Genomic DNA, 11,987 nt, shown 5'->3' with positions numbered 1-11,987 from the left:
GATGGGAGGGTGAGAGGTTTGCCGCTTGGTATGGATGTGTATGTGTGTGAGGGTGGAGTGGTTAGAGCTGCTATAGTTGTGAATGATGCGCGGTTGGAGGTTATGTGTGTGAGAGAGTGTACGAATGAGTGGGGTGTCTGTGTTTGGTTGAAAGGGGATTTTGGGGAGATGTATGTTGTGTCGATGTACTGCCAGTATGGGCAGGACATCGAGCCGTATTTGGCGTATATGGATGGGGTGCGGAATTTTGCGAGGGGCAAGTGTGTGTTAGTTGGGATGGATGCGAACGCTGTTTCGCCCTTGTGGTTTAGCAAGGGCGGTGGCCGGTCACGGGTGAGTGAGATGCGTGGGGAGGTGTTAGAGGAATGGATCTTGGCGAATGGGATGGCTGTGTTGAATGAGCCGAGTGAATATTATACGTTTTCGGGTATGAGGGGTGAGAGTGATATAGATGTGACGATTGTGAATGATGTGTGTGTGGGGTGCAGGTTTGAATGGAGTGTTAAGCATGATTGGGGAGTGAGTGATCATAATGTGATTTTGGTTGTGATGACGAGTGATCAGGTGGGTAGGGATGAAGTGGATGTGGGGACCAGATGGTCCACTAGGAATGCTGACTGGGAGGGATATATGGATGATTTGAGGGAGGGCCTGCGGTCGTATGGAGGGGACATGGATGGGATGGGTGTGGATAGGATGTTGGAGATGATGATGTCGTGGATACGTGAGGCGAACAGGAGAAGGTTTAAGGAGGTTAAGCGCGTGAATGTGGGGAAGATTGTGTGGTGGACGGAGGCGTTGGAGAGGCTGAAGAGGGAAGTGAGGAAGGGCAGACGTAGGCTTCAGAAGGCTAGGAGACGGGGTGTGAATGTTGAGGAAAGGAGGATGGAGTATAGGAGGTTGTTGTCGGAGTACAAGGGTGAGATGTGGAGAGCGAAAGAACGGAATTGGAGAGAGTTTGTGAGTGAATCTTCCAACCTTGATCCATGGGGTCCTGTGTACAAGATTTGTCGTGGGAAGTATGCGAGGGATAGATTGAGTGCGATGAAAGTGGATGGGGTAGTGTCGAGTACGTGGAGGGAGAGTGTGGATATGTTGATGGACAGGTTTTTCCCTGCTGCCAACATAGGTATGGATGAAGGACGGAGGCTGTATGGGGACCTCGGTGGGATGGGTTTTGAATGGAATGAAGTGGATGAGTCTGTGAGAGCTTTGAAGTTGCGTAAGGCGCCGGGGTTGGATGGGATCAGTGTGGAAATGTTGCGTGTTGTGTGGAGGGTGATTCCGGAGTGGTTGAAGAGAGTGTATGATTTGTGCTTGGCCGGGGGGTATTTTCCGGTTGAGTGGAAGAAAGCGAGAATGATTGTGTTGTTGAAATCGCCGGAGAAGGTGCGGTCGGATCCTGGGTCCTACAGGCCGATATGTCTGCTGTCGGTGTTTGGGAAAGTGCTGGAGAAGATGATGGTGAGGAGGCTTGAGCGGAAGGTGGGTGATAGGATGAGCCCGGCGCAGCATGGGTTTGTGAGGGGCAGGTCGACGGAGAGTGCTTGGTTGTGTGTGAAGGAGTGTGTGAGAAATAGTGAGAGGAAGTATGTGCTTGGAGTGTTTGTCGATTTCAAGGGTGCGTTTGATAATCTTGAATGGGGGAGGGTGATTGGGAAGTTAAGGGATGTGGGATGCGAGGAGATCGGGTTATGGGAGAGTTATTTTAGGGAGAGGATGGTGTGTATGGTGGGTGCGAATGATGTAGTGTGGAAGGAGGTGCGGCGGGGCTGTCCGCAGGGTTCCATCTGTGGTCCATTTATATGGAACCTGATGATGGATGAACTCCTGTGGCGGCTGACCGAGGCTGGATGTAAGTGTGTGGCGTATGCGGATGATTTGGTTTTGTTGGTGGAGGGGCGGAATCGGGTGGAGCTAGAGCGAAAGGGAACGGAGTGGATGAGGATTGTGAGTGATTGGGGACAGCGTGTTGGTGTGGGTGTGTCTGAGAGTAAGACTGTTTTGATGTTGCTGAAAGGGAGTCTGGCTGCTACCAGACGTCCGAATGTCCGTGTGGGTGGTGGATTGATTGCGTATGTGGAGAGTGTTAAGTATTTGGGTGTGTGGATGAGTGAGAGGATGCACTTTAAAGTGCATTTAGAGTATTTGAGAGTGAAAGTTACGAATGTGGTAGGGCAGATGAGGCGTGTGCTTAGGCGTGAATGGGGTATGAGAAAGCGTGCTATGCGAATGATATATAAGGGTTTGTTTGTGTCGTGTGTTATGTATGGTGCCAGTGTATGGGGTGATGTGATGGAGTTTCGGTATGCAAGGGATTTGTTGAATAGATGTCAGCGGCTGGTTATGTATGCGTGTTTGAATGTGTGTAGGACAGTGTCGACGGAGGCCATGCAAGTGCTCATGGGGGCATTGCCATGGGACCTCGAGTGTAGGGTGAGGAGTGCGTTGTTTAAGATAGCTAAGGGTGTGAGGTTGAGTGTGACAGATTTTGTGGATGATGCCGAAGTGAATGGTATGTCGCTGGATGAGTGTAAGAGGTTTATGAATGTGAGAGCATATGAACACTGGCAGAGAAGATGGGACGAGAGTCGGAATGGAAGAGTGACGTATGAATTTATACCGAGTGTTAGGTTTTCGGGGATGAATGTGAGTTTTGAGCCAGGGCTGTATGTGTGTTACTTGTTGACTGGGCATGGCAGTATGAATGCATTTTTGTATGACCGTGGGTTGAGTGTAAGTAAGGAGTGTTTGTGTGGTGCTGAGTGTGAGGATTGGAAGCATGTGTTGGTTGAATGTCCGTTGTATGCTGATGTGAGGTGCCCAGTTGAGTGTGGTGTGTCGGTTAGGATGGAGGATGGGTATGTGGATGTGAGTGGTGTATTGGGATGCAAGGAAACGTATGAAAGATTCTGTAAGTTTGCGGTGGATGTGTTTGCTAGAAGAGTGCGAATGAGAAGAAATGTGTGATTGTGTGTGGGGTGTCCTGTGGTCGCAGGGGGGGTCCTGCAGGTCAAAGACCCTAGTGGTTGATTCCTGTAGGACCCTTTGGAGGGTAGCGTCTCCACGTACCCGAGGCGCGGGCCGACCGATGCCGGTGGTTGTAGGGTCACCAATCGGTAGTGGCATGCCACGCAGATCCGACCAGTGATCTAGACTGGTACCGCGGGGACCGGGGGCCCACCGAGGAGTGCCTCGGGCCCGGTCGTGGGAAGGACCATCGCGGGGGCAGTGGTTGATAGCTACATGCTGGCTAGAGGGCCCATTCTTGGCCTTCGACGGGGGAGCTGCGGATACAGCTCGGGCACCGACCTGCTATGTCGGTAGAGCGAGGAAAGGCGCTCGGCCCCACCAGTGACTTGTCGTCGGGACCTACATCCCGCCGACATACTGGTAGTCCTCGTCCAGACGGGGACGCGCTGATTGGGCGTATCCCAATCCCGCGCCCGTGGGGGCCGTGCGTGTAGGGCCTTTTGGCAGGAAACGCACGGGAAACCCACGGCTATTCTGTCCCTATCTACTAGTCGCATTCTGACCGCCGAAGGGAACGGACGTGTTCAACCGCTGCTCCGCTACCTGATCCGCCCGACCGAGGAGTTACCGCCGCGTGGGTTTTTCCCGCTACCTGGCCGGAATTTCAACGTTTCGAGGAGTATTACGTGTATTTTCGCGAGTTATTCGCGTTATACACGTTAGTTTTTGGCGTATTTGTGCGATATATATACTTACTGTGTGTTTCTCCGGAGTGGAATTTCAAAAACTCGATCGAGATTTGTAATTTCGGAATCTTCGGGGCGACCGAGCGTGTTTGTCGCCGAATATCTCAGCCGTCAGGCTAGATATCGAGGTGAAACCGCGGCAGTGGGTAGAGAGAACTATAACGAGGAGAACGCCGGTTCGTGATCGAAAATCGGATCAAAATTCGATTTTTGGGAGCGCTATAGGCGAGGAGTGACGCGACGGTGAGTCATCGCCGCGTGGGTTTTTCCCGGGGCGCGGCCGGAATTTCCAGCGCATACCTGGAATCTACGGGCGTGTCCGCGTTAGATCCGCGTTTAGAGGATAGTGCTAGGGATTATTCGTGTAGTGTTGCGGTTTCCTGTGGTTTCCTTGAAGTGAAAGTGCAAATACTCTGCGAGATTTGTAGTTTTCAAATCTTCGGGGCGACCGTGCGCGTTCGTCGCCGTATATCTACGCCATCCGGCTGGATATCGGCGTGTTCTCGCGGCAGTGAGCTGTAGGCATCATCGCGAGTAGAACGGTAGTTTTAGATCAAAATCGGAGTAGGATTCGAATTTTAAGGACGTTTTTAAGTGCGCGAACGGCAATTCCAAGCGGGCCACGTCAGCGCCGCCATTTTGAGCCGACCGCGTGGCACGTAGCCGACGCCCAGTGACGTCAGCGACGCCATCTTGGGTCGAGCGCGTGACGCGCGTTCAGTGCCTGGTGAAGCGGACGCGGCCATCTTGGGTCGACCGCGCCGCCGACCGAACGACCGCACCCGAGTCCAGCCGACGGGGCCCGATCGCCGAGGAGGAGTGGGGGCGAGCCCGAGCGCTGCAACCGGCCGACCGGACACGAGCGGATCCGACGGGATCCGAGCAAGGAGGAGGAGTGGGGGACGGTCCCCGCTCCAGTATGGCGCCGACCGCGCAGGTGAAGGTGATCTTGTCGCGCTCGGGCGACAAGACGAAGACAGCAGTAGCTGCCACGACGACGACAACGCCAGCGAGGACCATGGGAGCAGGACAGCCTCCCGCAACGAAAAGGAAGGCCAGCACAACGCCGGTCAAGGACGCCGGCACCGAGGGAGCCAACAAGAAGAGGGCAGTGGAACCTACGCCAGGAGAGCAGAAAAAGAAGACGGCTGCTTCCATTAAAGAAGCAGCAAGCAAGGTGGAAGACCGAATGCTGGCGTACTGCATGGACCCGGCAAAAAAGGTAAACAAGGAACAGGCGACGGTGATACTGCGCCTGTTCAAGGAGATGAGAGGCCACGTGCAGGACCTCTTGCAACAAAATAGTTTCCTGGAGGGGAAACTAGAACAAGCCGCCCTCGACTCGAAGAAATCCGAGGCAACTCTGAACGGGGCCGTTCAGAAATCGATCCAGGCAAGCAGGTGCCTGGAAAGGGCTGTGAAAAAGGCGGAAGCACCTCAATCAGTACTCTCCTATGCGGAGAAACTGAAAACGGGGACAGTGAAGTCGCCACTGGGAGTACCTCCGGTAATCGGGCCACCGAAGAACGTGGTCATGATCTTCCCGAACAAGGAAGACGGAGAGATAAGGACGAGCGAGGAAGCGAGGGAGGCGGTATTCACGCTGGTGAACCCTAGGAAGAGGGGCATGCAGGTGAAGGCCGTCAGGAAAATCCACAGCAACGGAATTGCGGTGGAAACAACCACACCGGAAGGAGCCCAAGCCCTCAGAGAGAATGCGAAGCTGAAGGACGCAGGATTGACCGTGAAGTCGCCGGTCAACAGGAATCCATGGATGCTGCTCTTCGACGTCCCGCGGGAAATGTCGGAGAAGGAGATCCGGGCAAGCCTCAGGAAGCAGAATGCGAGCGTATTCACCGAGGAGGAAGCGAGCGCAATTAAATTCTGCTTCCGCACGGGCAGGAAGGACGGGGAAGAGACCAACTGGGTGGTCGAGGTCTCCCCTAGTCTAAGGATTAAAATGGTCGAGGCCCATAAAGTGTTCCTCGGATGGAACGCGTGCAAGGTCCGGGATTACATCGCAATCAGCCGATGTTACAAGTGCCAGGGATTTGGCCACATTGCGAAGCACTGCCGCCAAAAGGAGGAGGTATGCGGCCACTGCACGCATACAGGACACTGCGCGAAGGCGTGTCCAAGGAAGAGCCAGCCTGCAGTATGCGTGAACTGCAGGCGCGCCGGCAAAAAAGGGGATCATGCCGCCTCCAGCACGGCCTGCCCAGGATACCAGAAGGCTCTCGAGAGGTCAGTAAGTAGAACCATTTATGGATAATAATCTACTTACAGATGGCCGAGGAATAACGATCCTGCAGCTTAACATGCAGCGGTCGAAAGTCGTGCCACACGAGGTCAGGCGACAAATGGAGGAAACTGATGCGGATATTCTGCTTATGCAGGAACCGTACAGTTTCAAAAGAGTTATCCCAGGTTTCGGGACGGGCGCTACGATAGTTTTTCACAACCACGCAGACGAACCGCCGCTCGCGGCCGTATGCGTGAGGAATAGAAAATTTTCCGTGCTCAAAATCGCAGACTTGTGCACAACGCATTGCGTCTGTGTTCAGCTCTCCGACGGTAGCACGGAACTGTACGTAGTGAGTCAATACTTTCCGCCGTCGGAAAATATTGAACTCGGGCTAGCCCACCTCGACACAGTACTAACAAGGCTAAGGGGGAAAAGAATTATAATAGGCGCGGACGCGAACGCGAAGTCGCATGTATGGAACAGTAGAGTCACCGACGAACGTGGGGAACTACTAGAGGAATTACTCATTAGACATAACTTGTTGGTACTAAACGAGGCGGGACATCCCACCACGTTTGAGAATACGCGAGGATCGTCGAACATCGACGTCACTCTTGCGACCTGGGAAGCTATACCGCTCGTACACGGCTGGAAAGTGTACGAGGACGGAACCTCCAGTGATCATAGAATCCTGGAGACGCGCCTGAACCTCGGCACGCGAAGAGGACAGCCGCCGCCCCTACAGCCACGGTACAACACCAGGAAGGCCGACTGGAACAAGCTCCAGAGGACACTCATCCAGGAGAAGCGCTCCTTGACGAACGCCGACCTAAACAGTCGGCAGGACGTCGAGGCAATGGCGGAAACCATGGAGCGGGCAATATTGACCGCCTGCGAAGCGGCAATGCCCAAAAAGAAATGGCACCAGAAATCTGTACCGTGGTGGACAGAGGAATTAACAAGGATGAAGAGGGCAACGTACAGAGCAAGAAGACTGTATCAGGGGACACACGATCCCCCGACGAGGGAGATACTTAAACAGGAATACCGACGGTTCAGGAGAACCTATACAAAAAAGGTGACGAGCGAGAAGAACCGCTCATGGCGCCAGTTCGTCACCAGCCAAGGGAACCAGGAAGTCTGGGGTGTCGCAACGAAAACATCCCTGGGGAAACTCAGGAGGGAGGAAGCCACTTCCTCGATCAAACTGCCACACGGGGGTCATACGACCTCGTGGAGATCAACCGCGGAAGCGATGTTGACGGCGCTCGTCCCGGAGGACGACACGGAGACAGACACCCCAGAACAAGCAAGGACACGCCTGGAAGTCCGAATCCAGCCAACAACGGAGGACAGCCCCCCATTCCAGTGGGAAGACCTGAGTGCCGCTGTAACGCGCCTCAGAAAAGGTAAATGTCCGGGGCCGGACAGGATCGAGGTGGAAGTTATCCAGAAATCCTGGGGATGTCTCCACGAGGAGCTCCTCAGGCTCTGTAACGGATGCCTCGAATGGGGAGTATTCCCAGCTCGTTGGAAGGTGGGTACCATCATTACAATACCCAAGGGTCCGGACAAGGATAGGAGTAACCCGAAGTCGTATCGGCCAGTTTGCCTGCTTTCAATGGTAGGGAAGCTGCTCGAACGACTGATGGCGAACAGACTCGCGAGTATTTTCCTCGATCATGACCTAACCTCCGACCGACAATACGGGTTTAAACCTGGACGGTCGACGGAGGAGGCGATCGTTAAATTTCGTAGTATTCTTAGGGAAAGGGAATTCGCGGAGGCAAAATACGTGATTGCGATAGCGTTCGATATCTCGGGCGCTTTCGACAACGTATGGTGGCCAAATGTCCTGTACGAACTCAAGAGAAGGGACTGCCCACGAAACCTATACAGGCTAGTGGAAAGTTACTTCTCGGAGAGGGCAGTACAGATCGTGGGGAAACATGATTCAGTCCGGAAACCCGTTACCAGAGGCTGCCCGCAGGGCTCGATATTGGGTCCAAGTTTTTGGAACCTAATTTTCGATGACCTGCTGGCGGTTCTCACATCCGACGAGCTGGAATGTGAACCGGTTGCCTATGCGGACGACGTCCTGGTCGTGATTTCCGGCAACTCGAGAGAGGAGCTGAGAAGGAAGGGCCAGGGGGTCGCCACGGCAATGTCCGAGTGGTGCGGAAGGAGAAAGCTGGAACTCTCAGCCGAAAAGTCGGAGATGCTCTTGGTCAAAGGATCGCTCGATGCAGCGCGTCCACCGACCATCCGCATCTCCGGCAGAGGCATAAGAATGAAGCCAGCAATCAGGTACTTAGGAGTACATTTTGAGAAAGGACTCCGGTTGAACACGCATATCGTGACAACCTCGGAGAAATGCAGAGGTTTGTTCAACAGTCTCGCGAAGGTGGCCAAAGCGAACTGGGGACTGGGACATCGTGCACTCCGTCTCTTGTACGGGGGGCTCTTTGTACCCATAACCACGTACGCAGCGGCGGGCTGGAGCGACCTGATGAACAAAACGGCAAGACGGATGCTGGCTCGTTCTCAGAGACAGGCTCTCCTTCGAGTCACCAAGGCATATTGCACGACGGCCACGGACGCACTAACGGTGATCGCGGGCGAACCCCCGATCGACCTAGTGGTGGAAGAAAGGGCAAGAAGATACTGGATTCGGACGGAAGAAAGAAGAGGACGAAACAACGGCAACGAGGAAGAGGAAGGCCGTGATTACGGCGAAGAAAGAAGAAGGGCGGCGGCGGAAATGCTGGACGCCTGGCAGGAGCGTTGGCAGGTTTCAACCCATGGCCGGACGACCTTCGAGTTCTTCGGAGACGTCCGGCAGAGAACACGGGCCACCTGGATAGAACCGGACCACTATGTCACGCAATTTCTTAGTGGTCACGGTAACTTCAGGTGGAAGCTCAGAACCTTCGCTCTGAGTGAAACTGCTATGTGCGAATGTGGGACCGGCGAGGAAACGCCGAAGCACATACTTCTAGACTGTCCGAGGCACGAGGCGGCCAGGGCGGTCTTGAAGACGGCACTGCGGCTTAACGGCTGCGGATGGCCGGTCGCGGATGCGGAGTTGGTTTCCAAAACCAATTTCCGACACTTCCGCGACTTCGCACGAGCCTCGCTCAAGGCCAAAGAGACCCCAGCCTACGTGGGATGGCAACAAGCCGATTAGCAAGAGAGAAGAAAGAAGAGGAAACTGAAGAACAAAGGACATGCAGCGCAAAGAAGAGGAACACAGTGACAGTGACAGTGCCAGTGCCGTGAAATCGCGAACCGCGAACCGCGAGTCGCGTACCGCGGGACCGCGTCGGGTGACCGCGAACCGCGACACCGTGACACCGCGACACCGCGTCGCCGCGCATCGAAGACGGCGGATCCGCGAATCCGCCCGCGAACGCCAGACCGCACCGTAACGCGTACCGCGAAACCGCGGGTTCACGATACCGCGACACCGCGTCGCCGAGCATTGATGACGGCGGATCCGCGAATCCGCCCGCGAACCGCGATACCGCGTGATCGCGAGACCGCGAACCGCGAAACCGCGTGATCGCGAGACCGCGAACCGCGCGACCGCGAACCGCGAGACCGCGAGACCGCGTGATCGCGAACCGCGAGACCGCGAGACCGCGTGATCGCGAGACCGCGAACCGCGCGACCGCGAGTCCGCGAACCGCGAGACCGCGACACCGGGTGATCGCGAACCGCGAACCGCGTGACCGATAACCGCGAGACCGCGACACCGCGATCCGCGAGACCGCGAACCGCGAGACCGCGAGACCGCGAACCGCGAACCGCGACACCGCGATACCGCGAAATCGCGAATCCACGAACCGCGCACTGCAACACGGCGCGCCACGGGACCACGAACCGAGGACGAAACCGCGGACGGAATCCGCGAAACCGCGAATCCGCGAACCGTGTGCCGCGAAACCGCGTGACCGTGAACCGCGAGTCGCACGCCATGTGACCGCGAACCGCGAGGCGCAAATCGCGAATCGTGAACCGGGATTCCGGGCGCCACGATACCGCGAAAACGCGAACCGCGTACCGCGAGTCACGGAACCGTGACCCCACGACCCCGCGGACCGCGAACCGCGAACCCGCGAGACCGAGTGCGAAGAACCGCGGACCTGCGAATCCGCACCGCGAACACCGACCGTACCGCGGACGGCGCGTGGCGACACCGCGTACCGCGTACCGCGAGCCGCGAAACCGCGACCCCACGACCCCGCGGACCGCGAACCGCGTAGTCGCGAAACCGCGAACCGCGTCGCCGCATACCGAGGACTGCGGACCCGCGAATCTGCACCGCGAACATCGACCGTACCGCGGACAGCGCGTAGCGACACTGAGTACCGCGAATCCGCGAACCGCGAACCGCGCGACCGCGGAAACGCGATACCGCGAATCGCGCGACCGCCGACCGCGACACCGCGAAAACGTGAACCGGGCGACCGCGATACCGCGAAACCGCGAAAAACCGCGAAATCCGCGACATCGCAGGTTTTTTTTTTTTTTTTTTTTTTTTTTTTTTTTTTTTTTTTTTTTTTTTTTTTTTTTTTTTTTTTTCCTCAACAACGCGCGATCGGGGTAACAACGAAGAGGATTACGAGAGTATCGCAACATCAAGAAAGAAGAAGGACACACCAAAAGGATCCAGGACCACCAACCACACACCAACATACACCAACACACACGCACACACACATGGACACCTACAAACAAGCAACCCGGACTACGCGCACAGGAAAGGACACCAACAAAAGGACAGGACTACGCATCGTCGAGGGGCACCCCCAAGGTAGTATAACCTGCGACTACCGGTGCAGGCAGACTTCTGGATAGAAGCTGCGGTGGTTGCAGGCAATAATCGGCTCGTGCCAACCTGCTGGAATCGAGCGAAAGCTGGCAGCTCCGCCTCCTCGTGGCCCCCGCTGGTAACGACGCTGCAGGTTGCTTCGCAACCTGGAGCGTCGGCTAAGAGAGCTGCTTCCCGGAAGGGTAGATTCAACTTGTCCAAAGACCCGCAAGGCGAGGACAGGGTATTTCCAGCCCAGAGTGCGGTAGAACACCTACACCGTACGCTTCCCTTCGCCGTTGTCGTCGGAAAGTAGATAGAAAAACCGCTTGGTACCGGGAGTATGCCCAGCCTCCGTGCAGGGTACAGGCATCCCAGGGCCCATTCAGGGCAAAGCGACAATACTTGTCCCTATCTACTCCGAGGAATAACGATCCTGCAGCTCAACATGCAGCGATCAAAAGTCGTGCCACACGAGGTCAGGCGACAAATGGAGGAAACCAATGCGGATATCCTGCTTATGCAGGAACCGTACAGTTTCAAGAGAGTTATCCCAGGTTTCGGGACGGGCGCTACGATAGTTTTTCACAACCACGCAGACGAACCGCCGCTGGCGGCCGTATGCGTGAGGAATAGAAAATTTTCCGTGCTCAAAATCGCAGACTTGTGCACAACGCATTGCGTCTGTGTTCAGCTCTTCGACGGTAGCACGGAACTGTACGTAGTGAGTCAATACTTTCCGCCGTCGGAAAATATTGAACTCGGGCTAGCCCACCTCGATTCAGTGCTAACAAGGCTAAGGGGGAAAAGGATTATAATAGGCGCGGACGCGAACGCGAAGTCCCATGTATGGAACAGTAGAGTCACCGACGAACGTGGGGTACTACTCGAGGAATTACTCGTTAGACATAACTTGTTAGTGCTGAACGAGGCGGGACATCCCACCACGTTTGAGAATACGCGAGGATCGTCGAACATCGACGTCACTCTCGCGACCTGGGAAGCTATACCGCTCGTGCACGGCTGGAAAGTGTACGAGGACGGAACCTCCAGTGATCATAGAATCCTGGAGACGCGCCTGAACCTCGGCACGCGAAGAGGACAGCCGCCGCCCCTACAGCCACGGTACAACACCAGGAAGGCCGACTGGAACAAGCTCCAGAGGACACTCATCCAGGAGAAGCGCTCCTTGACGAACGCCGACCTAAAC

The sequence above is a fragment of the Colletes latitarsis genome, chromosome 14 (genome assembly GCF_051014445.1).
Source record: "Colletes latitarsis isolate SP2378_abdomen chromosome 14, iyColLati1, whole genome shotgun sequence".
NCBI classification, from domain to species: domain Eukaryota; kingdom Metazoa; phylum Arthropoda; class Insecta; order Hymenoptera; family Colletidae; genus Colletes; species Colletes latitarsis.
This window is presented reverse-complemented; position numbering follows the sequence as displayed.